Here is a 26,051-nt window from a genome sequence, read left to right on the forward strand (position 1 = left end):
TCTCCTTGATGAGTATTTAGGTTCAGAGTCAAATCTGAGTCCAATCAGTTTTTAATTTATAGTCATTGGCTTGAAGTTGTATAATGAAGGGTGTGTGTGTTTCTTTTTGCATTTGAAGTAAATGTGGAGAAGCATATGGCAACCATTTTCCTTCTTTCTCCATCACAACCTGGAATATAAATATGGGTGTAGAAATTAGACCAAGGCCTAAAAACTGCACTGATTCCCCACCCCCACACACATCCCCTAACCAGCGTGAATGCCAGGCTCTCAGGATGCTGGGCCAGCAGGGAGGGCCCTCCTCAAAGGCAGAGGATGGTTGGAATGCTAGCACAGAAAGGCTTGTCCTCCCTGCAGCTCTTTCAGTGTGGATTTCTGTTTTCTTTTAAAAAGGTAATTATTTTGAAAAATAATCCGAGTCTCTTTCCTGCCTCATGTTTGAAAGTCCAAATGATGCACTTTCTTCTTAAAACTATTGTAACTCCTAGTAAAGATTCAAGCCTGTGGAAGTTACTGAAAGAATGATATGATGAAAGTATTGTTAATTTTACTGGACCCATAGGACTTAACTTGTTTCCTCACTTGCAGGTCAGGGCTCTCCCTACTACATCCTGCTCCCAACATTTTCCTAGGTACACAGGGGAGAGCAAAGGAGGACTTGTTCTGAGAATTTTTCTCTGCTTCAGGGCAAGGTGGTTACAATCTACTTAAAATGAAAAAAATTAATAGCCTCATCAGATATATTTTAAATGGTAGACTTGATGTGTATAATAATTGACTCCCTTCTACAAAACAAAAAGTTATTCTTTCTTCTTTTAAAAGCTCCTGTTGTGATCAAAGAATGTGAGCATCAGAGACCTTCTCTCCATCTCTGAGCTCCACCACGTTGTGGGGCTGCCAGCACCCCTGGTGGTGCCTCTGAGCCCGGTGGTGAGCGGAGTAAGGGAAGCTTAGGGACAGGGCCCGGGAAGCACCCACTAAAGTCAATTCAGACTGCCGTAGGGAGAGTGTGGGATGAAACAACACCAGAAGCATGCACTTAGAGGCTGTCAGTAATAGGCTTTGCCAGCATTTTTGAGAAGTTTCAAACCAGCCTCTGGAAGTACATGAGCTCAAGAACACAGAGAGGATGGGTCTCAGTCAGCCTCAATTTCTAGCTGAATTTGGGAATCACCAGTGTGAAGATCTCAGAACAAAAATACAGGAACCAATAATATTTCTCCTTTTAAGAGTGTAGGAGTTTAGATTTGGTAAAATTATTTGAAATTATTTTAATTTAGTAGCTCCTGATTTTTTTTTTTTTTTTAACTAAGAACTCAGATTTCAGATTTCTCAACTCATGTACCAAATTTGTCTCCCAGCAAAACAGGGGCAATGGCCTGGGTCATCTCTCTTGAGCAAATACACAAGTTCTGCTGGGCTTTTTGGGAATGTTGAAGCCTATCCTCATTGGGAATTCTGATTTCAACTGATGTCTGCATTTTAGAAGATGTGGAAAATAAGGTTCATAGGGATGAAACGACTTCCTCCAAACTGACACAGCTCCTGTGCAGCAAAACCGGCAGGAGCACAGGTCTCCCAGCACAGTCGGCGGTTTCCTGATGCCAGTGGCTTCCCAGAACACTGGGCTGAGAGTACACGGGGACATCTTTCCCAAAGCGTGGTTGAATTTTCTCAGTTTTAAATGTTTCTCCCATAAAACAGTGTATTTATTTTATGTTATTTTTTCCATCACCATCTATCCCCCCTGTACCCTCTGGGGTTTTTTTTTATTTTTTTAACCCCCACCTGAAGGTATGTTCATTGATTTTAGAAGACAGAGAAAGGGAGAGAGAGGAAAACAAACATAGATGTGAGAGAGACATCAATCATTTGCTTCCCGTATGCACCCTGACTAGGGTCTGAACTCACAACCTCTTGGTGTACAGGATGACGCTCCAATCAACTGACCCACCAGCCAGGGCCCCTCTTATTTTTTTAATCTTTTACTGACCAAGGCTGCTTGTCTTCTCTATATCAAGATGAATGAGCAAATGCAAATGTTAATTTAAAAAACTAAGAAACAGGCTGTCGCAGGTTTCTTTCTCCTGGGCGTGTGTTCGGGACTGTGCGTCAGTATTGCAGGCATACCATATCCTTCCTTTGTAGCAGAGTCGCTTGGTGTTCTATGATAGAATTAAATATAATAGGGTCTCAGCTTCCATGTGCTCTAAAATGTGAACAAGTTTGAACTCAGAAGCCATGGTATAAGGCACAGCCAGATTCCTTGAGGTTTCAACCAATGTAAATGAATGGAATTCTATTATAATTCATGCCCTGCCCATAGCCAAGAAGGGTGTACGACTTCTACCAACAAGAATTCATCCAAGCCGATCTGGAACTGTGCTAAATAAAAGAAGGCAGTGCACTCTGGGAACTCTGTAAGCCGAATGCTATTTCCACACTGGTCACTATGGTGAACGCAAATAAGCAAAATTGACTGAAATGGTAACAAGGAAGAGAGAAAATGTGCTTTCGGTAGAATTTGATGTGTTCCTTGTAATTATGAGAGTGGCAACTGTAAAGATTGGTTGCAGCATCTAGTCCAATGACTTGACAAGTAACAGGGCTTCAATAATCAGCACAACAGACAAGGGCACGTACAGACTATTTTCAATGGATGATGAGAAATAATATTAAGTGACAGGATATCCTGTGTGTTTATATTATGCACCTTTGGAAAGAGCTCTGATTCTGTTTCAGAGCAAGTGTTGAGAACAAACTGGCATTTTAATCACTAAGAGTACATCTGGGAAAATAGCTCATTCCTAATTTCTCAGTCGAGTTAGACAAGAGCTAATTGCAAAAGGATTAAAACCTTGAAAGCTGCTTTGTTCAGCTTATTGTTTAGGGTTCCCTTTGGAGTGTGGATGATGTGTTTATTTGACATAATAAATACCACCATCCGCTTTGTTCCAGGAACCAGAAGGCTATGTGCTTGCCCAAGGAATTTCTCCGTTGTTTATATGTAAGGAAACACTGCTCTGTTTTATTGGAGGGGCCATGGCAGCTTCTTTCTGAAATAGGGAATGCAGAGAGCTGGCTTGCTCCACACACATCTGAGCAGAGAAACCAGAAAACACCCTTCTACACTCCAGTGCCTCGCAGTTCCCAACTCCAGAGCAAGCTACTGAGAGGAGTGTGTTCTTTACTTAGGGATCCAGCACTTTTCTTTGTGTTATTGTGTATCCATTTGGGCCTCTGTTATATGTTTCTTAAAGTATTAGATCAGAGTATTTTGGCACGTACCATAGATCAAGGAAAGCTGGAAATCAAATAAAACCACTCAATCAGCCAAAGTTAAGTGCCAGAACACTGAGGAGTAAAGTAAGGTAACCACAATTAGGAAGCCTGGAGTTTTTGAGGTTTTCTGTCTGTTTGTTTGTTTGTTTGTTTTTAAATACATACCCTGCCACATGAGGAGGGCAGTTGTGTGGAATACATGCTTTGAGGTGACTTGGAGTGTGTGCAGCAGAGCAGTCTTTCCAAATATCTGGAAGCTCTCTGCTCCCGTATGATTTCCAAAAGGTGCTCCTTAAATGGGCATAACTAATGGGTGATTGGCAAGTGAACAACAGAAGGCTGAGTCAGAGTGACCTGCTGGAGCTGGCCCTGTGTGTGTGTGTGTGTGTGTGTGTGTGTGTGTGTGTGTTTAGGGAAGGAGGAGCACTGGGCCAGCCAGGGCTGGGGGTGAAAAGAGGCTTGCAAGCTTAGCAGAATGTTTGAACAAGACAAAGAGCACTTCCAGCAACCAAATAAGGAAGTCAGTGCTGAAGGATTTCAGAATAGGAGTGTGTCAGAGATGGGAGGCCATCTGGGAGAGTAAAAATAAGCAAAGAAAAATGTCAAAGGATTTTTGTGTCACTTGCTAACACAAAATATACAGGGAAAATAATTTCTCTGGCCTTTAGGCAGGGGCGAGAAAGGCATCTCTCTCCCTTTCTGTTGGCTTTTTGTAGACATGTGCCTGAAGAGATGTTTAGAAACTCTTTGAACAGCTGAAATAATAAGCATTCTCTTGTTAAACATGGAAAAATGCAAATTGTACATTAAAAGCACCGCAACATTGCTTTTATGTATAATTTATGAAACTTTTAGCCAAAGATGATGAAAGTTTCCAAGAAGCCACAAAAATATCTTGAATCCCATTTTCAGATGTGCTCTGAGCACTGAGTTATAGTTGTGTCCTTTGAGGAAAGGCTTACCTCTTAACAAGTTAGTTAAATGCCCATTAGACATATTGTCTAACTTAAATATGTTGGTAGTTACTAAAGAAGTTGTCAAAGGAAGCAAATTAGTCAGAGAGACTCCCAGTGCCTATTTTATTCTTCTCAGCCTCCTCTCCCAAACTCTCCAAAGGGGTAAATAATACTTGTCAGCAACAAGATGAATTAACATTGATTTTATTTTGATACTTTTTTGTAGGATAGGTAGAGGAGGACAGAGGTTTGGAAAAAGAATTTCAGGATACCCCTAGAAACAACCTTTTGTATCACAAAACCAACATACAGCAATTCTCGCTGTTAACCAAGAGATCGATTTATTTATGTTGACCAGCTAGGAATAGATATAGGGCCTTCATCCTGAGTCAGAATTTTCTGGGAGTTTTTTTCTTTTCTTTATTGTTGACACCTTTACAAATGCCCCTACCCGCCCCCCACCACAACCCCCACCACCATCCAGCCCCTGCCCCGCTTCCTTCTGGCCAGCACCACACCATTGTCTGTGTCTATGAGTTGTGCATGTATGTTCTTTGGCTAATCCCTTCCTCAATAACTTTAAATTTCTGGCAACTTCAAGTTAGGCAAGTGAATGAACCTCCCCTTCTGTTCCCATGTACACAATTGGATAGCCCAGACTTGAACCAGAAACTGCCAGAACACTAATGGTAGAGTTTGAAGAGAGAGCTGCCTGGAGGCCAAAAGAAGGGGACACCATAGTGCCCACAGACTGACCACTGCATTGAGGTGATCCCAGAATGCAGTGTGTTCTGGTTTCAAAAATAACTGCCCTCTTAACTTTGGACATAAGCCCTATTTAATAAGCCACATTATTACCCTCTGCGGGAAACTGTCAGCCTTAGGAGAAAATGTTTATCATCACTTACAAAATATTGAATTTTTTAAGAAAGCAATTTAACAATAAATGTCAAAAAGTTATACAAACAGCATTTGACCCCAAAATCAAACTTTTCAGTATTTGTCCTGAAGAAATAATTCAAAAGAGGAAAAAAGATGTTTAAGCCTGAAGGTATTCACTGTAGCATATCGTACAATTTCAAAAGGAAGAAAGACACCAAAGAGCCACAGAACACAGCATGTTAATTCTGTTCTCTCGATTAATGGAATATTATGCAGCCACTAAAACCAGGAATGATTACAACTGTGAGAGAAAACTCATTAATGATGAATAACGTAATGATGCTGAAAGTTATTTTGTAAAATTGCACACGTTACACTTTGAAGACTGGAAAAGAATGTGGAGAAAATAATAGTGTTGGTATATTATGAATATATACTTTTGGGGCCATTATTTTATGTTTTCGTAGTAAACACCTTTTTAAAAAGACGATAAAAACTAAGAGGGAGTTTCTAGGGTAAGAATGAACTGAAGCTCCAGAGTTTATCTGTTCAGCACATGTAATGTTCTGTTTGCATAGTTAATGATATTATCATAGACTTTGTGAGTTATAGAACTTCCTCACTGAATTACTATGCCAATTATGTCATAAGAGCAAAGCTAGCTGTAGTTCTCTGAGGAAAACGAGCTGAAATGGCAGAGTAGTTTTGTGTGATCTTTCCAGGGTAACTCTGGTTAATGAGAGGGAAGCAGAGGTTGGCGGTCCAGGATTCCCTCCCAGCACTGCCCCACTTTAAAGAGAACATGGAGACCACTCCCCCAAGGGTCTCCTTCTCAAAGCACCGGACAGCACCTGGTCACAAACCTTGATGTCCAGAGCTCCGAATTATGACCTCAGCCCTCAGTGAGAGCAGGCTATTTAACCTTTCAATGCTTCGGTTTTCATGGTCCCTCTGCTATCGAAAGTAATTAGGAAGACTTCCAAGTATTTAGAAAGCACATTGCACAAATCAGCTCATTTGAATTATTCTATTTACAGGAAAAGTTATTGGAAACTTAGAACAATGCACAAATTATTTACATACCTAGGTGTTAAAAATCAGAGATACAGAGAAATAAATATATCTTTATATAACTTTAATGATGATGAATAATAACTGTTTAATAATTACAGATGTTAGATGTAATCTCATCCAACCCCCTATAAATCCCAGTGCGGACTTGAAAACCGAGGCACAGGACTCGAAGTGAATTGTACGAGATCTCCCAGTGAGCTACCAGTGGAGCCAGCTCCGTTCTTGAATATAGTATTTAAGTCCCCAGTGGATGTTTTTCTGTCAAGTATCTACTTATTGCCCTTCCCTTCTCCCTCCCCTCCTGTGGTGCATCTAAATCACACTTCTGTCGGTCTTGTCTTGATGGACGAGGAGTTTAAACAGCTTTAATCCATATTATTATTGACTTAGTCAAGGCGATACCTTAACTGTTTGCTTCATCTAGTTACTTATTTAGAATATAAATTCCTCCTGGCACCACATGGCCATGTTTCTCGGTGATAGCTATAGAAACTGCTGCACTTATTGGTAGCAATACCATGTGCACTGCGCCAGATCATTCATATCTCATTTAATCGTCACCACAGCTCTATGAGGTGTGCGGTCTTACCGTTTCCATTTTACACAGGAGGAAACTGGGGCGCAGAGAGGTTAAGTAAGTTGCCCCAAAACGCACACCCAGCAAGCGACACAACCGGGGTTCAGACGCAGAGCATGAGCTCTTAAATGTGAAATCATTCTACTTCATAGATGGGTAGTGAAATCTTTCGAGGATGCACTTAAAGTATCGCAAGTAGATGACAATTCTCTTGAAAATGTCAAAGGATAGGAGAAAGAACATCCATTTTTAACTCAGAAAAAAAAAATAATGGACTTCAAGATATCCAAGCAGGTATCCAAGTGGTAATTTGTCAGCCTGAATATGACAGTGGTAATTACAGACAGCTCCCAAAATCACCTGCAAAAAAGCTGGAGGCAGACAGGTACCCTTTGAAACATTATATATAATATCGGTGAAGGACTCTAGTGAGACTGTTCTTATGTATTGTGTGGGTCTCAGTTAAAAGTGTTGAGTAATGGATGTCTCTGTTTTCTAGGATTATGGGTTCTGCCACATCAGCAGAAAAAAGATTTGGCAGGTCAGAAGCTCTGCCTGCCTGCCACATCCAGGTCCCAAACATGGCAGACACAGAGCCGCACCCACAGTAACGGGCTCTAACTCACAGGGCGGGGCAGGCCCCGGTGGGCAGCTTCTCTGCCTCTGCCCTGGCTTTCTCTAGCCTTCAGTTGTCTGGTATTAAGTTGAATGTCCATATCAAGAAAGAATTCGAAGGAATGACCTCCCTTCATTCCATCCCCTTCCCCAAACTAGTGGAAAATGGATCAAATTCCTTTATCTCAAATTAAATTTGCTTATTTGAAGCTATTATGTCTATGAGCCAAATAGTGCTAAAGGGGAAACTAGAAATGAACATCCTAAAGCAGACTCTTGGCCAGACTACATCTAGTGAATTGAGTTGATTGTGTTTTTGTATCTTAAAACAATGGGATACGAAGTTTCTTTGGACATGTATCCCCTTTAGTAAAATATTGTGTGTGTGTGTGTTATACAAACATGCATAATATATATACACACAAGTATGTATGTGAGTGTATATATGTATATATACCCATATATGAATATGTAAAATATAGGCATTTATTGTGTATTATTGCATGTATTATACAATATACCTAAAGGTAGAAAATTTTAAAGGTTAAGATAAAGAGAGGTTTTAATGTTTTTCTCACTTTTCAATGGATTATCATTGAAGACCATTGCTCTGTATAATAGCCCAACACCCATATGAAGAGTTGTTACTAAAGTCCCACACCCTGGTCAGGGTGGGTGACCTTCAACCTGATCCCACAACCATGGCAGAAGAGATCATGCCATCCAACTCCTCCACTGAACAGATGAGGTGACCATGAAATTAAGGGACTTTTGCCTGGAGACCTCATCTCCAAGAAAACTCAGGACCCGATGAGATCTGTTGTGTATTTAAAGTCTAGAATCCTGGAACTAGGAGAGTGTGTCTTCGGTGTTCTCACCACACAGACACATACGCATGGGGTAAGTGTGTGAGGTTACCAGTATGTTCACTTGCTTGACTGTGGTAATAATTATACAGGTATGCTTCAATCAAAGCACACTGTATACCTTAAATATATACAATTTTTATAAGCCAGTCACACTTTTTAAAAAGCTGGAAAAATCAGTATGAAATAGGTGTGTGACAGCAATGAACCAAGCTTAGGAATTGTTTTACCAAGTAGAGGTGTGTTTTGGGGGGGGGGGCTTATTTTGGCAGGGGGGTTATGCCAACGTGCTCTCTTCTTCCCATGAACTAGATGAAACTGAAAAGGAACTCTTCAGGAATTTGAAAGGGGAAAGCAGAACATGTTGAGGTTGAAGAACACCAGGGTCAGTAAACGCTCCGGGACGGGCGGTGACGAAATGAGAGTGGGTGACCAGGGAAGGACCGGGGGCTGCATTCTAAACTGGATTCACATATTCCCACGTTGCAGCCTTCAGCCTGGCACTAACCCATTCTTCAGACACAAAGGAGCCCGACTTCTGAATGCTGCAGGGATTTCTGTTAAGCCTTATAAGGGTAACCAAATGAATTAACTATTGTGCTCCACCTACGTTTCAGTAATTCACTCTCAGCGGGCAGTTTCATCCCCCAGATGTGCAGTTTGTTCACACGGCAGTTACGAGTAACTGACTCGTAAAAGAAATGTCCAAATGAATGAACAACTGCGAAGCACCTGTTGTTCACAGCTGATTTTGGCTCCTCCCTTAGATTACAAAGAGGTTGAGAATAGGAACTGGGGTTTCCTTCATTTAAAAACTTGGGACACCTACAGACTTAGGGTCACACAGAAAACAACTAGATGGGAAAGCCTGTCTTTATAGACAACGAAAGGAAAGAAGCGTCCAGACAGACATCAGCTCCCTAAGACGAGGGCTGTGTTACGATTGTCACAGGCCCTAGGCACTTTTGTCTCTGTGGGTTCCTTTCTTCATTTAAAAAAAAAAATAGAATTATATTTTACAACGGCATTAGTATGAAGAGGAATAAAACCCAAACTGGATTCATTTTTATATAATTATCCTTGTAATATTCATTTACATTCATTTTCCTTCCTTCTGAGCATAAAAATATTTAAAATTTAAAGTTTCTATGGGCTGCCGAAAGCGTTGTAGGTGCTAGTTCTGCTCCCGCTGTGACCCATGTGTGGCCCTGACTAAGGTGACGGGCAAGGGCACTTTGTAAACTGCACCTGGCCTCCCCTCTTTTCACCCTCCTTGTAAACTGAGCATTGCAAGTCCCTTTAACTTCTTTTTTTCCTGTTTCTTGATACTTCCATCCGAGCAACAAGTGGCTCAAGGATCCCTTTCTCCCGAAGTCACACCGTCCTAGAAAAGCCAGTATGCGCCCCCAGCCAGTGAGCCCTGTGGGGTTGAGAACTCTCCTTTCTAAATCTTACTTTCTCAACTTTGTTCAGAAATTGCATTTTAAAAACTGGTGTTCTGTAGGGCTGCTCCTGGGGGGTTCCTTTGGCCATTGCATGAAGACCGCAAGGCAGGTGATGCAGAAAGACTGTGCCTTTGTTCTCGAAAGCGGAGTCAACTGGAAGGATAGTGTTTGCCAGACCAGTTCATCCATTGCTGGGACACAAGGCTTCGTTAAGTGTCCTACCGTGGGCAAACAAACAAGGGAACAATGCCACCAAAGTATGTCGAGCTTAGCTTGCGCCACCCACAAAGGGTGGAAGAATGATGTTACCACCTACAAGCTAATGAACTGAATGCAACAATGGGCTGAAACATGTATAGACCCGTTGCTAATAAATCAATGTGCGATGGGGCTTTTTAAAAAAATTAAGATAATGATTTGCAAAGGGCTTGGATTTAAGGAGGCAGAGGGCTCGATTCAGTCTTTAATTATGGTTGCTATCATTTTTCTTCTGTTGAAAACTTTATCTTCTGAGTCTTTTTTTTGTCAACTTTGCTCAAAAATTACATTTTTAACACCAGCGCTCCCTCTAATTTCCCTCAGTGTAGTCTTCTCTCTTTGAGCTCTATCCATGTGCCACAATTTATTATATATTATAAAGGACGTGGTCATTTGAAAACATTCATAAGCCACTAGTTTCTTTTAATGTAGCAGATTGAACCAAAGTTTAATTTGAAGAGACTCTTGATTTCCCATAAAGTGATCAAATTACCTCAAAATTAGTTAACTCTTTCTAATACAACTAAAAGCAAACAGAAAAATATGATATACTGATATGCCAATGATCTCAATTCTTTGGAATAATGGAAATAATTTTTTAGATTTAATGGGATCTTAGGTAAACATCCTTATGTTTTTTCTCTGAAATCTAGTACTTCATTTTGTCAGTGGCAACACACTGTATTCATTTAATGGGACCATAATGGACAGTATCAATATTATTAAGTTAATTGTTTTAACTGTTCATCGCGTATACTATATATCACATAAATTTTTTCCTTTAACTACTGTTACCAAAAATTTCATCATATGGGGCTTAAGATCTATATCCAGGGAATTTTCCAATGTGTAATGCATTCATTAAATTTCTGTTTTAAAAGAAAATTTAATTGGAATAGATGACTCCCCCTTATTCTCTCTTCTCATCCCCTGTCCATACCAGAGTCGAGATTTGCATATTTTATTGTATCAGAGACACATACTGTAAAATATCCTCAACAGCCCTCTCAGGAGTTGGATATCTTTGCTAGAAAACCTTTCATTGCAGCACCCCAGCCAATCTGTGTATTTCCCAAATGAGAAAAGCTAAGTACTTCAGGTAACAAAATCTTACTCATTTGAACCAGGGGATTCATGTATTAACTCAAGGGAATGGATGCGCAAGTGTAGGATGTGACGGACTTGGTGGAGGGAGTTTCAGGATTAGAGAACATAGGCCTGATCCCCTTCTTCTTGCCCATGTGGTTGCCTGTCTGTATCCCGTTGGAGTCCAAGGTTTCCTTTGCATTGAAATCATCATTCTGAGAAAGGCCCCCCAACACCTACAGCAGCTCCATTACCAAGGTAGTTTTGCTTTCTATATTTCCGAGAGCACTTATAGAATGAAAGCTGACCTGTGTGTTTTTGAAGCATCTAAATGCATCCATATGAAGTGCAACACTGATTCCTTGTTACGGTATCACCATAGGTAACAGTATTAAGAGAATCAACTGAGTTATGTGCCATCTCACCCATAACTTCATAAATTGCCATTAGAATGAATATATATGTAAAGATGTATAATCCTAAATAGATAATGTCATATTAGTCCACGATGAGTCATTATATTTATAAGACACAGCTTAAGATTTTTCATATGTAGGTTAAAGTGAAACTCACCAGTCAGCTCCTAGCAGTATTTCACCATTGACTCAGGAGGCTCACATAAAAAGGCAAATTCCTACTTGTAACTATGCCCTTCCAGTAATCCATGGGGAATGATTCCATCAAAGCCAGCATAACTCATTTGATTTGGAAAGGGGTGCTTAATAATGAGTCAGATTCTTCTGCGGGTAAAGCAGGGCATGTTTAGAAGCTGCCTTAACTATTTCAGGTCAAGCAGACATTTTTGTGCACACTAAAACTTTGCAATAATACACTACTGATTTACTAATGGAGATCTTAGTATCCTGAGATTGTTCATGGATTTCCATAAGTATGTACTTTTAAAATTAAATTTATTAGGGTGACATTGGTTAATAAAAATATATGTTTTGAGTATACATTTCTATGATACATCATCTGTACATTGCAGTGTGTGCCCACCACCCCAAGTCAAATCTTCTTCCGTCACCATGTATATGACCCCCTTTACCCTTTACCACCCCCACCCACCCCCTTCTCTCTGGTAACCACCCTGCTGATGTCTGCGTCTATGAGTTTTATTTGTTTTTCTGCTCTGTTCACTTGTTGCTTTCAGTTTTACATCCCACATGAGTGAAATCATATGGTCCTTAACTTTTTCTATGTGTTATTTTGCTTAGCATGATACTCTAGACACCCATCCGTGTTGTTATGAATGGCAGTATTTCATCTTTTCTTATGGCTGAGTAGTATTCCATTGTATATATACTTTTTCCTCCAAGTTTATCATCCCTGGAGTTTTGGTTCTGGAGTTTACAATTTATGTTTCTGCTGCTCCATGTAGCAGCTGTGTGTCCTTGGGCAAGTTACCTAACCTCTCTGTGCTCACTGTCTTCCTCTATGAAGGCGGCATGATGGTAACAGCCATACTCGCCATGGCTTGTAGAGTGAGATAAAATGGAAGAATGCATGTGAAGTGATTGGTAGAGTGTCAACACAGATAAAGTTCAGATTATTAATTTTTTACTCTGTCCCTAACTAAATACTGTGTTTTGTTACAACAAAGTTCCTGAGATACTATAACTTTATAAATGGACACATTAAAAGGGGAAGGAAACTTATCCTTACCTGCTACATCCCAAACAGGGTGTTAGGCACCTGCACAGGCAGCCTCTCTCTGTTCTCAGCAGCAGTCCCAGGTAAACACCTCTTCCTCCACAGGTGATACAACAAAAGCCCTGTGAGTTTCAGGGCACTAGAAACAGCCTTCCGTCGACCCCAGTCCATCTGGCTCCAAAGCCCAGGCCCTCCTCAGGACCACTTTCCTCTAGATTCTCTCTTCGGGCCCCTGCCAGCCCCGATTCTCGGATTCCTCTGGAGTTGTTTCAGACGTTCAGGGTTTCCTCTGCTCTCACAAACTCAGTGTGTGCTTTTGTTCACCATTTCTTGTTTTTTCTTTACATTCCACGACGGCAGACCTTCGGGTTGTTGCGTTCCCCTACATAGTGTTTTTTATTTCCGCTGGGTTCTTAGTCACATTTGCACAAATACAAACAGTTCCGTTTTCTCTTTTCCTTGTCCTTTCTTCCTTCTCTTAATAAAAAGTTACATACGAAGAGGCAGAAAGTTACCTTGGCCAGTGGAATACATTCACTTGTTTTTATGTTGAAGTATACATTGCCCTCGGAGGCTTGCCCTGCCCCTCCGCCCCTAATAATCTGTGTTCATAATCAAATGATGCACAGGCCTTGGCCTTGAGACGACCCACGTTTCACTTTCAGAGATGCCTCACTTTGGATGTTGCTATCAAATAAATATTCCATATAAAATGCTGCAATTAATTACAGAGTCAAATTCAAAGTGCTCATTACGTATATGAATAAAAGCTGATCTTAAACATTCTAATCTCAGAAACATTTTTCCCGAAACAATATTAGTTGGATCCAATATCAGGTAGAATCTGTAATTCCTGTTTTTCTAGTCTTGTTCTTGTTTGCAGAATATGGTGAGGTGCCCTTGCAAATGTAGTACCGAGGCCATTTAACCAAGACTCTGCGCCTTTTAAAGATATAGCAAGAGGCAAATCAACAGGTTTTTAAAAATAATATCAAAGCACCGGAAGTAAATGGAAATAGACTCTTTCTCTGAATTGATATCAGAACATGTGTTATATATACCATAGATCAGTCTGAAGAAATACATAGCAACAGCCTCCAGATAGAGAATGTGCCAGTCCTCTATCAGCTCAGAAGCTACGAATCTTCTAAGAAAATTACACATTTTTGATAATTTTCATTGAAATATTATTTTAAGCAAAGTGCCTTCTCCTGCTACATGTAAATAAAAGGAGTGAAAATACAAATTTTGGCCTTAGCGTAAATGTTCGAAAAGCATGCTTGGGCAACATATACTTGTGGTGGTAGCTTTTCTAATGGACGCTTGGCAAGTAGACATTTATTTGACTTGCTGAAACATTATTACCTACGGTGAGCATTTTTGAGATAGGCGTTTTGTAGTGCCCGCCAAGAATTATGTAGCTGTCTATCTGTTTCTGTGTCTGTTCAGTGAATACCATTTGTTTTCAGTTGTCTTTTGTTGTTTTAGTTTTTAACCACCTGTGTTTCACATTTTTCATTTGTGAGAGAGAGAATATGGAAAGGAGAATAAAGGAATGATTTTAAGGATTACCTTCACCCATTATACACTCTACCATGAACAACTAGAAAACCGAGCAAATTACTTCATCTCAAATTGGTACATGGACCTATTGGTAACAGGTCTGCGAGCCAAAGCGTGCAATGGTGAAGCAAGCGGCGGGAGTTCTAAAACAGACCCTCTGCTACACACACTTCTAGTGAGGCCAGAGAGAGTCCCATGAGCGCAGCCCCCGGCACATTTGTTCACCACCCCTTCCATCTCACCTTAAAGCCTCGGAACGCTGAGTTCTAGCTCAGGGAGAAGGAAGAAAGAACAAACTACAGAGAAGGTTCTTGATCAGAATCTGCAATGTGCACAAGGGGATAGAGTTCTTTTTCCAGCTTGGCAGAAAGTCCTATCAGTGCTTGTACTGATAAGAGTTTTCACAATTCTGGGACTTGCCAAAGCAATAGCTAAGATGTATCCACTCCTCCCACATTTCATGCATACATCTTTAAGAGTCAAAAGCATTATAATATTTCGTGTTTTGCACCAGTTCCTTAAGTCCTCCTGGACTTGAGCTCTGAAAAATGAAAACTGGTCCACATGAATGCTTCTTTATGGGCTGTAGTAGTAGGAATAACGCAGAGATGGCAAATCTAATGGGTCATCCTTCTTTCGCTGGGACTGTAAAGGAATTGGATAGGTTTTCTGGCAGTTAATCAACTCTCCTGGTCTATTCCATCCTAGACATACTCCCATGGTATGTAAACGCTTGCAGTGGTAGTAACTCATGCTTATCTATTTTATTCTTTCTGTGCTTATGTTCAGAATGGACTTCTAAATCATAAAATCACAAAATTTAAGAACTGTAAGTTTTAATTCATTAAATTAATTCCATTGTTGTGGAAATAAGAAAACCCCAGAGTTCCACAGTTAATGGCACAGACTGATAAGTCCTAACTCATTTTATTTTATTAAATTTTATTTTTATTTAAGTGTGGTTGGTATACAATCTCATATTGATTATATTAATTTCAGGTGTTCAATACAGTAATTCAACATTTTTATACTTTAAAATGTGATCACCCCACTAATTCTAGAGATTATCTGTCACCTTGTAAACTTATCACCATACTGTTGACTATATTCCCTTCCCCTTTTCACCCATTCCCCACCCCCTCCCTCCTGGTAACCATCTCTTTGGTGTCTGCTTCTATGAGTCTGTTTTTGTTTTGTTTTCTTTTTAGATTCCACATATAAGTGAAACCACATGGTATTTGTCTTTCTCTGCCTGACTCATTTCACTTAGCATAATACCCTCTGGATCCACCTATGTTATAGCAAGTGGCAAGATTTCATTCATTTTTACTGCTGTGTAATATTCCATTTTTGTGTATATGTGTATATTCTATCTTTACGCATTCATCTATTGATGGACACTTTGCTTCCATAGCTTGACTATTGTAAATAATGCTGCAGTGAACATAGGGGTGCATAGATCTTTTCAAATTAGTGTTCTCATTTCTTTTGGATAAGTACCCAGAAAGGGAATTGCTGGGCCATATGGTATATCTATTTTTAGGACTCTTTCTTCAGTATCAGACTGCAGTCTGTAAGGAAACCCTGTTATGTACCAAGTGATGCTTTTCTATGGCCCTAATGGTCATTTAGCACAGAACCGAGCCAACTAAAAATTCAAAAATTGGCAAAGTTAAACAGTGAAGTACTGGGAGTTTTTTGTTCACCAATCATCATCTCAAAAATTGAAAGGATGAAAATGCCTTGTGTTATGCCTGGCTACTGTATATTGTAGGTAAAAAGATATATATACGTTGCAGAATCATATGTAAATGATGATATATTCACATGTGTTCAAATACATATACACAAGGCCGGAAGAGTGGACTGTTAGTGTTAACAGTGTTTATCTCTGAGGGTGGAATTTCAGAGAGACATCCACACTGGAGTTATTGCTTGAATGTTTTACAGACACAATTTAAGCTAAAAATTGAATAAAGCTGTTTCAGAAAGATAGGGTCAGGCTGTGAACCTAGAAACCCTACTGTCTGATATTAATGATGAAGGCAGGACTAAAGTTACTAGGCCATTTACACATAGTCCACTAGCTATTCAAATCTAGTCGACATTTATTGGTATTTACTTGGTGACCATGGTGCAGAAGGGCCTAACACAGTAATAGGTGTTCAGTATGTGAGATGTTAGCATCCAGCCACCCATTCATTTTGTTGACAGTTTGTTGTGTGTAAAAGAGATTTGGTCCCACTGGCCAAGGAGCGCACAGTGTGGCGGGACAGACAGGAGGACAATGACTGTGGTTTAGTGTGCTAACCCAGCTACTGGAGGACGATGCATGGAGCAAGGGGTGTCCTTCACTGAGTGTGTGAAAGGAGGAGGTTTCTGATCTGGACTTAGGGTGAAGCCCACACAATTCACAGATTTTACATAGGAAACTAACTTTGGAATCAATGAGTCAATTTCTTCCTTTAAAACACTTCTTTAGAAATCCCCCTTGTAGTAAGTGCACGCACGTGACTCAAATCCTCTAGTAGTTTATGGCAGAAGAACGCAGGATGAGGACAGTGTTCCTAAGAAGTTGCTCAATCGGAAGGCTACACTTCTTACCCTGAGGGTCCTGGATTTAGTTTAGACACAGATCAGAGTAAACTAATTAATGGAAATCTAGAAATTATCCTTTCATTCTGCATGATACCTGAAATCCTCAGCGCCCAGGTTAAATGTGAGCAGCCCCAGGGAACTGGACCTTCCCACTCCACCCTACCCTTCCCCCTCCACCCCACCTCGCCCTGCCCCTCCCCTCCCCACCTCTCCCCGCCCAGCCCGCCATTCCTTGAGGACTCCTCTTCCACAGTGAGCATTCATTCCTTTGCCCTCCATGCTGCCCTGGAGTCAGATTTATTGGACACTACGTTTTGGTCTATAGAGGAAAAAACAATCACAACTCATCCTAACATGCAGCCAACATTTCTGTTGGTCTAGAAAAAAAAGTTAAAAGTTAAATGCTTTCCCGTTATCAATTTTTGAAAGTTCCCGGAAAGCCCCATTCATCACTGAGCTGCCCAGGAAGGGGTTTGAGACCAGAAAAAGGGAGGGGCTAGATTAAGAGGAGGGCCGGGGAAGCTTGCGCTAAACTGGGGGATGTTTCCCCAGGCAGAGCCCCGCCTCCTTCGCTCCCGCGGCCTCGGGCTGGGACCGAGACTCTTATTTTGAAGGACCGTAAGGCAGACGGAGACTCACTGAGTCACAGCGGTATATAGCCCGGTACCTGCCGGTGCGCAGCCCGCGGCGGCTGCACCAGACGGGACCGGCACTGGAGAGCCACCCGGCGCGGCGCAGCCCTGAGACCAGAGGTAGGCACCGGACCGGCCCCTTGCCTGGTAGAAAAGGATGAATTAAAGGGAGTGAAGGGTCCAGGGTGGCGGAGAGCTGGGGGTGGGAGGGCTTTAGAAGGCAGGGTGGCTGTGGGGAGCAAGAAGGCAGAGAAACTTGTAAATGCAGCGTTCCCACCACTGCCGTTGGTCTTCTTGCAAAGTTCCCTCCCTCCCCTTGCGTGCAGGGATCTTTGAAAGCTGAGCTTTTGGTGGGAATTTTGCATCATAAAAGGGCTGGGACTGGGGATACTTTGCTGCCCCAAGTGATCCCTCCCACTCTTCTAACTTTTCTGAGCCCATTCCTCCCTGAATCGGGGCCCCTCTCCAAGAGGGGTCAGATCTGGCGAGGGAGGGCACAGAACGCTAGGCTGGCAGAGATTTGGGCGGGGGGGAATGATCTCATTCCTGTTCGGCTGGTGGGGGAAGGAGGGATCCATCCATCCCTAGCCAAGCCTGGGTGCTGCACCCTCGCCCCGCTCCAACCCCATCCTTCTTTCTTTAGAAGAGTGTAGCTGGGGGGACTCTTCCCTTACCGGTATGCGGTGGCCACCGCACAGTAGGTGCGCTTTGAAGGCTTGCTGGTGCTCTAGACCCTGAGCTCCGCCTCTACCCCTTTCGTGGCTTTGGCTTTGTTAGTAGCGACTCAGATTCGGCCACGACGTGGCTGCGGCTTTAGCAGCCAACCGAAGGGATTTTGTGAATAGCCAGGCTGGCTCTCTCTAGGATGCTTTGTGTTCCCAAACCTGAAGTGCAGGGTTTGGTGGCGGGAACAGAGGGTCTGACCCTTGGAATTAGCGGCCCCACTTCGAGGCTGGGGGCTTTTCTTGTTTCCCTTGTTAACATTTGGGGGCGTATCATTCCGGAGTGGTGAGTGGTCCAGGACTCCAGAATGGAGAGTTTGGTCACTTGAGCCCGGAGTGAGGTTGAGACTTTTGCGCAGGCCGGGAATGAAATGGGGAAGGGGAGGCGGGCAGCGGGTCTCCTTGGGCACAAGCATCTTCCCACCTTTCTGAGCCAGGTCTCGCTTTTGCAGCAGGCCTGGGCTAGCCAAGCCCTGTTGCTGATGTGCCGGTGAAACACCAGGACCGCTGTGCATCCGTCAGACCCAGCCCAGCGGTCTTTAGGCTTTAGGCTTTCTACGCCAGCTGGATCTACCTTTTGATTTGCAGGCACATGGAACAAGCATGAGAAAGGCAGAATGGAGAGACCCAAGCTTCTGATGCAGGGAATAGTCCGTGCCCGGGTAACCAGCTTTTGAAAAGGCTGCCCTTGCCACCAATCCCACCCGGTCCCAGTCCTTCAGGCAGAGCAGTGGTCTTACCAAATCTGGAAAATGCAAAGTTTTGCCTTTGGTTTGTGCGATGAAGGCGTCTGTCAGAACTGTCTCAATAAGTGCCACTAAGGAAAAAGTGGCCAGCTGATTGTCCAGGGACTTTGGTTTGGTTACTTCAACCGCAATGGAAAGACATCTGTTTGGGTTTTGTTTTTGTTTTTGTTTTTGTTTTACACCACTAAGGAAAGAGGATATTATTTTTCTCAAGACCTGGCAAACTCTGACTTAGTGATAAGAGATCTGAGGAAATTTTTCTTCCTACTCTGTTTATATTGTGCCTTAGAGGAATTGTAAGAGTTATACCTTAAGAGAGAGGAAGTTAAGAGGTTAGTACATCCTTGAACGATGTATAATGAATAGGCAAGAGCTACATAATCAATAGAACTTTCAACTAATTCCTAAGCTTTATTGTTTACTTATTCCATTTATTATACATAAAATAGGATTTATTTAATATTTATTCTACTTTTTTGTCTTTATAATAAGCATGGGGATGGGTGGCCCAGGGCCCACACCATGTCCCTTAGTAGGAAACAATGAATAACAAAACATGGCAACATCCTAGCCATCTCTTTGGCTGTGTGAAAACTTGATGCTCTGCACGAAGAGCATAGGTAGGTGGTTGAAAATAATGTGGCTGTATTGTTTGTGACTGTTGGCATCCATGAATCATAGAATTCTGACGGCTGGTGTGATACAGTAGCTTACCTGGTTTAAATGGTGCAATAACTGAATGATCAGTGTGTCCCAGGTGAAGATGTTGCCTTTGTAAACAACAGGTAGCCGTCCTAGTTAGAGTAGCCCTGGTACGCTTCAGTATATCCTGTGGGCTCTAGTGTTTCGTTGACTTCTCAAACTTTTTAAGATAGAATAAAAGGTGACTATTACTTACCACATTGCACTGTGGTTGGTGTTTAAAACTTTATTTTCCCTGGTAGATCTTATATCGTACTATATTTGAAACAATTATGTATTACTGAATTACAATGCATTTCCTGGAAATTATCATGGAGTCTACACTGCCCAAGGTGCTAAAGTCATTATTTTAAGAGGAAGCTATTCATTTGTTCAAACAATTATTAATTGGGTGAACATTGTTGATTTCCACCCCCCTGCTTTCCAGATTACTTTCATAATTATTGAGAACTATAAAAGTACGTGTTAGACGTTGTCTTTCCTTTTGTGTATATTTCCACGTAAACAATTTCATATCAAAATGTATTGTACTGTTTCAGCATTTATTTCAGAAGATCCAGATAATCATCAGGTAGTCAAAGTTCACTATACTTCTAAAATTACCTACTATTTAACATCTTACGAAATAGTTCTCTTCTTCAGGTAAATGGGAAGAGGGGGTAGATGCTAAATATACACTTTTAAAAATAAGGATATGTTAAGTAAATAAAAATTAAGGCTATGTTAAAAGAGTCCTAAACTCTTCTTTGAAAGTGTTCCCACTATATGATATTTATTAGCTCATTCTAATAATATTGAGACCCAGAACAAGAAATCGAATTCTACCAGATTATAAAGAAATGTGTAGGGAAAATAAGAATTTTCTCCAGGATCATTGAGAGATAAAACTGAGGCACTAGGATCTGCCTAATTCAGTGTCCCAGGTTTTCTGCTTCAGAAAATCTCTGTGAGTTTACACTAATACAAGGGATTTTTTTCTTTCAGGAACGCACTGTATCAGATTTTATCAAAGGATAAAGAATTAGAGATGGTAGAGGAGAGAGGTTTCAGCCACGGAGACTTTGTGAGAGGGAAGTAGTGGCCCATTCTGGGAGGAAAGGCATGGAGGTAAAATGCAAGCACGGAAAGAGAGGTGGCAGGGCAGGAGGAACGCCATCTGGAAGCAGTGGTCTGCACCGCTTTCCGCCCAACCCCATCCACTGCTAAAGGCACAGATTTCTTCCTGAGCAGTAAATCTTAGCTGTCTTATTGGTTGTGTGCTGTAGGGGTAACTGTGATTGCTAACACAAGCTGTTCCATGTACGTGAGCCTCTCTTAACTGTGTTAATGACTACACGGAAAGCAGCTGAAGATTTGGGGTGGACAGTTAACGTCAGTTCCAACTCTTCCCCTGAACGTGTGTTGGCCCAACTGTCAAAGCCCCACCACTATGGTAAGCTAAGAGGGTGATTTCCACAGTTTGGCACGGACCTGTGGAAGGCAGAAAGGCTTATGTGATGGAAAAGATTCCCTCCTGAGAGAGAAGCTGCCATTTGCAAAGGTGTGTCAGCCAAAAGAAATGAGCAAATGACTGTTTTCTGATTTCTATTGGCAAAACTTCGCAATGTTTTTTTCCATATAGAGGTGTTAAAAATAGATTTGTAGGAAGACACACAAAAACAAAAAACAAGTAAGAAGAGTAGAACTGAAGTTTAACCAATAGGAGGGAAGTGAAGAACTAACCTTGGTTAAGTCGCTGTCACCTACTGGGAGCTGCAGGGTGCACCGCAGCCTTTACCACCTTGCGTTCTCACAAATGCTCTGAGGTGCCCCTGCCACGTTTCTGAGAACTGTCCTAGAACTGGGATCAGGAACCCCATTCACAGAGAAACGGAGCACCACTGGACGACCGTCCATGAGAATCTGAAGCTTGGCCCCACTCTGAGATATTAGTGATGCCTTTGAAAAATTGTCCAACATACTGAGAATTAGCAGCCCTCAGCTTCCAGATGGGTTGGATTCTGGATGTGGACTTGTAAATTGGTTGCTGGAAGTTCTAAACACACTTTTTCATTGAAAGTATGGCACACTTCATGGTTAGGTTCCCAGCACAGCCCAGAAATTGTAGCCAAATTATTCTGCTGTATTAATAGTACCTTAGAATTGAGCCACTATGTATCTAATATGTTTTTTTGTGGGAAAATGCACTCACAGCTCTAACTTGATTTTTTTTGTTAATGGTTTTTAATCCCAGCAACAATGGCAAAAGGGCCCCACCTTCTCTTTTTCCATTGAAACCCTGAAGGGAAAATAAAGGTACACAGAGATACATTTCCTTTCACCCTCCCCTTAAGCTAACAGAGACCTCACCCCAGGCACCGCAGGGCTGCCCGGAGGGGATCCCAGCAGTGGCTGGCTTCATAGCAACCCAGGGGAAAGAGAGGAGAGGGAAAAGGCCTGGGGAAATGGGACAGAAGTTTGGCCCAGTTGCCAGCCCGCTTTGGGGCCTATTTTGGATAGCCAATTGATGTGAGCTGCCTGTTGGTTGACATTATTTCCTTACTGAACATAGTTTTTGCTACAGAACCTGGGCCTACACTTGAGCACTAATTTAGTTATATGTTCACTTATTTTCAAAGTCAGGGTTAGCTTTTAAATGGTATCTTTCATCCTAAAGGAAAGCAAATTTACAGGCATCTTATTTTTCCTTTTGACGGCAGTCCATGAAATTCCCAAACAAGCACCTATTTGGGAATGCATAGCCTTTAGGTAAACTCAGGTACTCATGTGTAATTACTGTCTTCGGAATAACCACACGATAAATGCCACTTGTTGAACACTTGCATTATATTGGACAGTGTACTGAAATGTTTAGCACACTTGTCAGTAACCGTCCCCACAGTCCCACGCAGGAGGTACTGTCAGTGCCCCAATCTTAAAAAGCAGGAAAGTGAGATTCTGGGAGGGTAAGTAATTTGCCCAGAGCCTCACAGACCTGAAATGGCCAGGCCGGGACCTCACTAACACAGTCAGTATTGTTGAGCAAGTCCAGTGCCCTGGATACTGGCTGAGACTCCAGGAATGAAGCAGTGACCTAAGTGAACAAATATGCGAAAATCCTTGCCTCATGGAGCTTATGTTCCAGTGGTAGGAAACAGACTCTAAACAAAGTGATCTAAACCTCCAGGACTTCAGATGGAATTCTGTGCTATGGGGAGAAATAACTCTGGGGAGGAGGATTAGGAATGCCAGGTTAGAGGTGGGGGCTGCAGTTCAGCGAGGCAGAAAATCAGGACGAAGCGTGGCTGTGAGTCCACAGAATGAGTCCCCTAGTACTTCGCTATTGTTTCTCGTGGCACACCATTCTTTTCTGTAAAACTAAGTACTTGCGCATGTGCCGTCTTCCTCAGTCGCTGTCAACACTCCTGCCAGGGACTGGGGATCTATCTAAGGATAACAGATAAAGGGCTTGGTCCTGTCTATCCAGAGGTCAGGAAAGACAGGGACAGTTGCCGGAGGGACATCCTGGAGATGGCTGGTGCCTGGCCTTCACAAAGAGCACAGAGGCAGAGCCTCTGGAATCCTGGAAAGGAGGCGGTGTCTGCAAGTGGATAGAAGGGGCAGTGGGAGCTCCTGGAAGTTCTCTACTGCTTGTCTCCATTTTCTCAGTGAGCTCGGAGGGATGGTCATCAGCTGAGAGTGAATGTCTGAGGGAAGTTGAGGAGGGAAGGTGTGAAACGTCCCCTGGGAGAGGAGAGGCCTGAATGCAGCTGGTGATGTGTACACTCCAGGTCTGCCTGAGGCTGAATTCTGTGTCCACGCGCAGAGTGCATTGGCCCTCAGAATTCTATAATCTCATTGGCCTCTTGAGAAAAGGGACAGCCTTTCTTTATTTGTCACTTATATGGAGCAAAGCCCTTCACTTAGTACAGGGGTGTCAAACTCATTTTCGCCTGGGGCCATATTAGCCTTGCAGTTGCCTTCAAAGGGCCGAATGTAATTTTAGGACTATATAAATGTAAATGTAACTACTCCTTAACTAGGGGCAAGGAGCTCTACATTCGGCCCTTTGAAGGCAACCACAAGGCTGACGTGGCCCCTGGTGAAAATGAGTTTGACACCCCTGACTTAGTAGATGTATGATTAGTGTTTGTTGAGTGACTACTAAAATAAACTTCGTACACATTTGTCCAGAAATTTCATGTAACACTTTCTAGACTAATCATCACATTAATCCCTCTCTACTCTGAAATGCTCTTGACACTTAGAGTCCCTAAAACAGCCCTTGAACACAAGTTTGTTCTATTGAGTTAATCTCATCTCTCTGATATCAAGATTGAACTTTAGACTATGAAACAACTCTTAATTGTATGTTCTTGTGTTTTTCTCTCCAATGGCACCCTAAATCAAACCTCACTCCTACCAGATCACGCCTTTGTTGTACGACAACAAGGCTGTCTTGTGCTTCTACTTTGTCACACCTGGTGGGTTAACTCACTGTAGGCCAGCAGCTGGGAAACAGGAAAATCAGTTGGGATAGTTAGAATAATGCAGGGAATAGATATGAATGGTATCAACTAAGTTAGTGTCAAAGGAAGTAAAAGAAGTGGTTGGATTCCAGGGATGGTTAGAAGATAGAATTAACCATACTTGGTGCTGAGGGCGTGTGAAGGGTAAGGGAGGGGGATGCACCAGGCATTACTCCAAGGGTCCTGCCAGCTGGGGGGGGCAGATAGGGCTGCCATTTAGAGTGGTCGGGGCAGAAGGTGGAGGAGCCCTGAAGGCAAGACCAGTCTGGTCGTGAACATAGCAAGTGGAGGTGTCCGGGAGGCTGTTAGAAATCTAAGTCTGACATTCTGGGAGGAGATCGGTGATTTGGGAATTATCAACACCTGCAGTAATTAAAGCCTTGGGAGACGAGGACTTTTCCCCCACCAGAGCAGAAAGTGAGAGAATGTAATGCCCAGTATCTGAAGGTGGCATAAAGTTCCCCTCATCTGACTAAGCTCTGGTCTTGCAAATCCTGCCCAATGGCAGAGTATTGAAGTGAAGCATACCCCAGGAAACCACAAATGAACTCATTCAGAACTGGAGCTGGAAAAATGTGTGGTTTTCCTTGGTAGGGCCTCATTTTTTATGTGTCTTCATAACTATAAATGGCTATATTTATATGAAAAGTGACATGTGGCTTTTTAAAAAGTTCTATTTTAGGCACTTATTAAGAGATAAAATGTGTCCAAATGTACTCCATACTTTTCTCCCACATCACACCGTTGTGTTATGTAACCGAACGTTTGAGCACATGCTGTCCACACTGGCAACTATAAATCTGTCCAGGCAAGTGACTGTGAGATGCCCAGGGACAGTAGATAAGGGGCTGGATCTCGCCTCTCCAGAGCTTTTATTTCCAAGAGAGAGAGTGGTATACAAGAATTTACAAATCTCTCCCAAAAGTAGAAGAATCATCTAGGGATGGGACGGCCCTTGTCCAAACCCAAGCATTCCTTGGCCCTTCTTCACACACGATCAGCAGGAGATGTCAGTTTGCAAAAATACAGAATTACTCCATTTAACATCAGTTTGTCTTCTGCCTTTCCAGAACTGTTCGATAGAGTGAGAGAGACGCTCGGTGAGGCCACCAGGTGTGTGAAGCCGCCAGATTTTTTTTCCCCATTGTGGTCAAATTCCTTGCTTCGGGCTACAAATAAATGATAGAATCTGAAAAGTTAGCTGGAATTATTTTATATTTAGAGATTTAGGCAAATCTAAATCTAGGCCCATCACAAGCATATCAAAATTGAGACATGTGAAATCCAGCACTGTTTATGAAGGCCAAGTCTTACTCATTTAAATATTCCAGGACCTTCGCTACATCCTAGTAGGGGAGATGGTAAGGCAGGCGTCCTTACCTCTGCTACACAGATTTTGAAAACCCAGTGGAGAGTGAATGTGACTTCCCAAAGGGGCAGTTGTCGGAGGACCTGGATCTCCTGACTCCAATTGTGCTTTTCTTTTCAGCACACACAGCATCTTCTCTGAGATGCAGGGCAATATTGCCACTTGAACACGTGTGCTGGCAGCACCTGCTGAATTTCCGAAAGCTTACGCACAGATGGCAAATCTGGCAGTCAAGTTGAGAATACTGGTCACAAGTTCAGGAGGAAAGTTTTAAGGGTGAATGCTAAATGTTTAAAATCCCAAAGACCAGTTTACTTGAGAAAGTAAGTCCCATGGAAAAATCTGGTCGGGTTACGCAGGGAACTACACAGTGGCACTTTCTGCAGCTCGGCCACCTGCCCTGGGCTAGCAGCTGAGTGGCATCACAGTGTTGCAGGGCCTCCAGCTGCTCCGTGTCTGTTCCTTCCTTGTATATGGATCTGCAATGTCAGTAGCTCCCAGGCAGGCCAGAGTGGCT

The 26,051-nt window shown here is 42.4% G+C and overlaps 1 protein-coding gene across 5 annotated transcripts in view; it reads left to right on the top strand.

Moving 5' to 3' along the window:
* PALLD (palladin, cytoskeletal associated protein) overlaps nt 1-26,051 on the top strand; it is a 344,806-nt gene that overhangs the window by 250,451 nt on the left and 68,304 nt on the right. The window contains exon 1 of one of the 5 annotated variants that reach the window (XM_045202770.3): nt 17,422-17,607. The exons of the other annotated variants lie outside the window; for them this stretch is intronic. The gene's annotated coding sequence lies outside the window, so the exon portion shown is untranslated. Of the gene's footprint in view, nt 1-17,421; nt 17,608-26,051 lie in introns of those variants that run through there. 5 annotated transcript variants of the gene reach the window in all.

This window comes from Desmodus rotundus, chromosome 9 (assembly GCF_022682495.2).
Source record: "Desmodus rotundus isolate HL8 chromosome 9, HLdesRot8A.1, whole genome shotgun sequence".
Taxonomy (NCBI): Eukaryota; Metazoa; Chordata; class Mammalia; order Chiroptera; family Phyllostomidae; genus Desmodus; species Desmodus rotundus.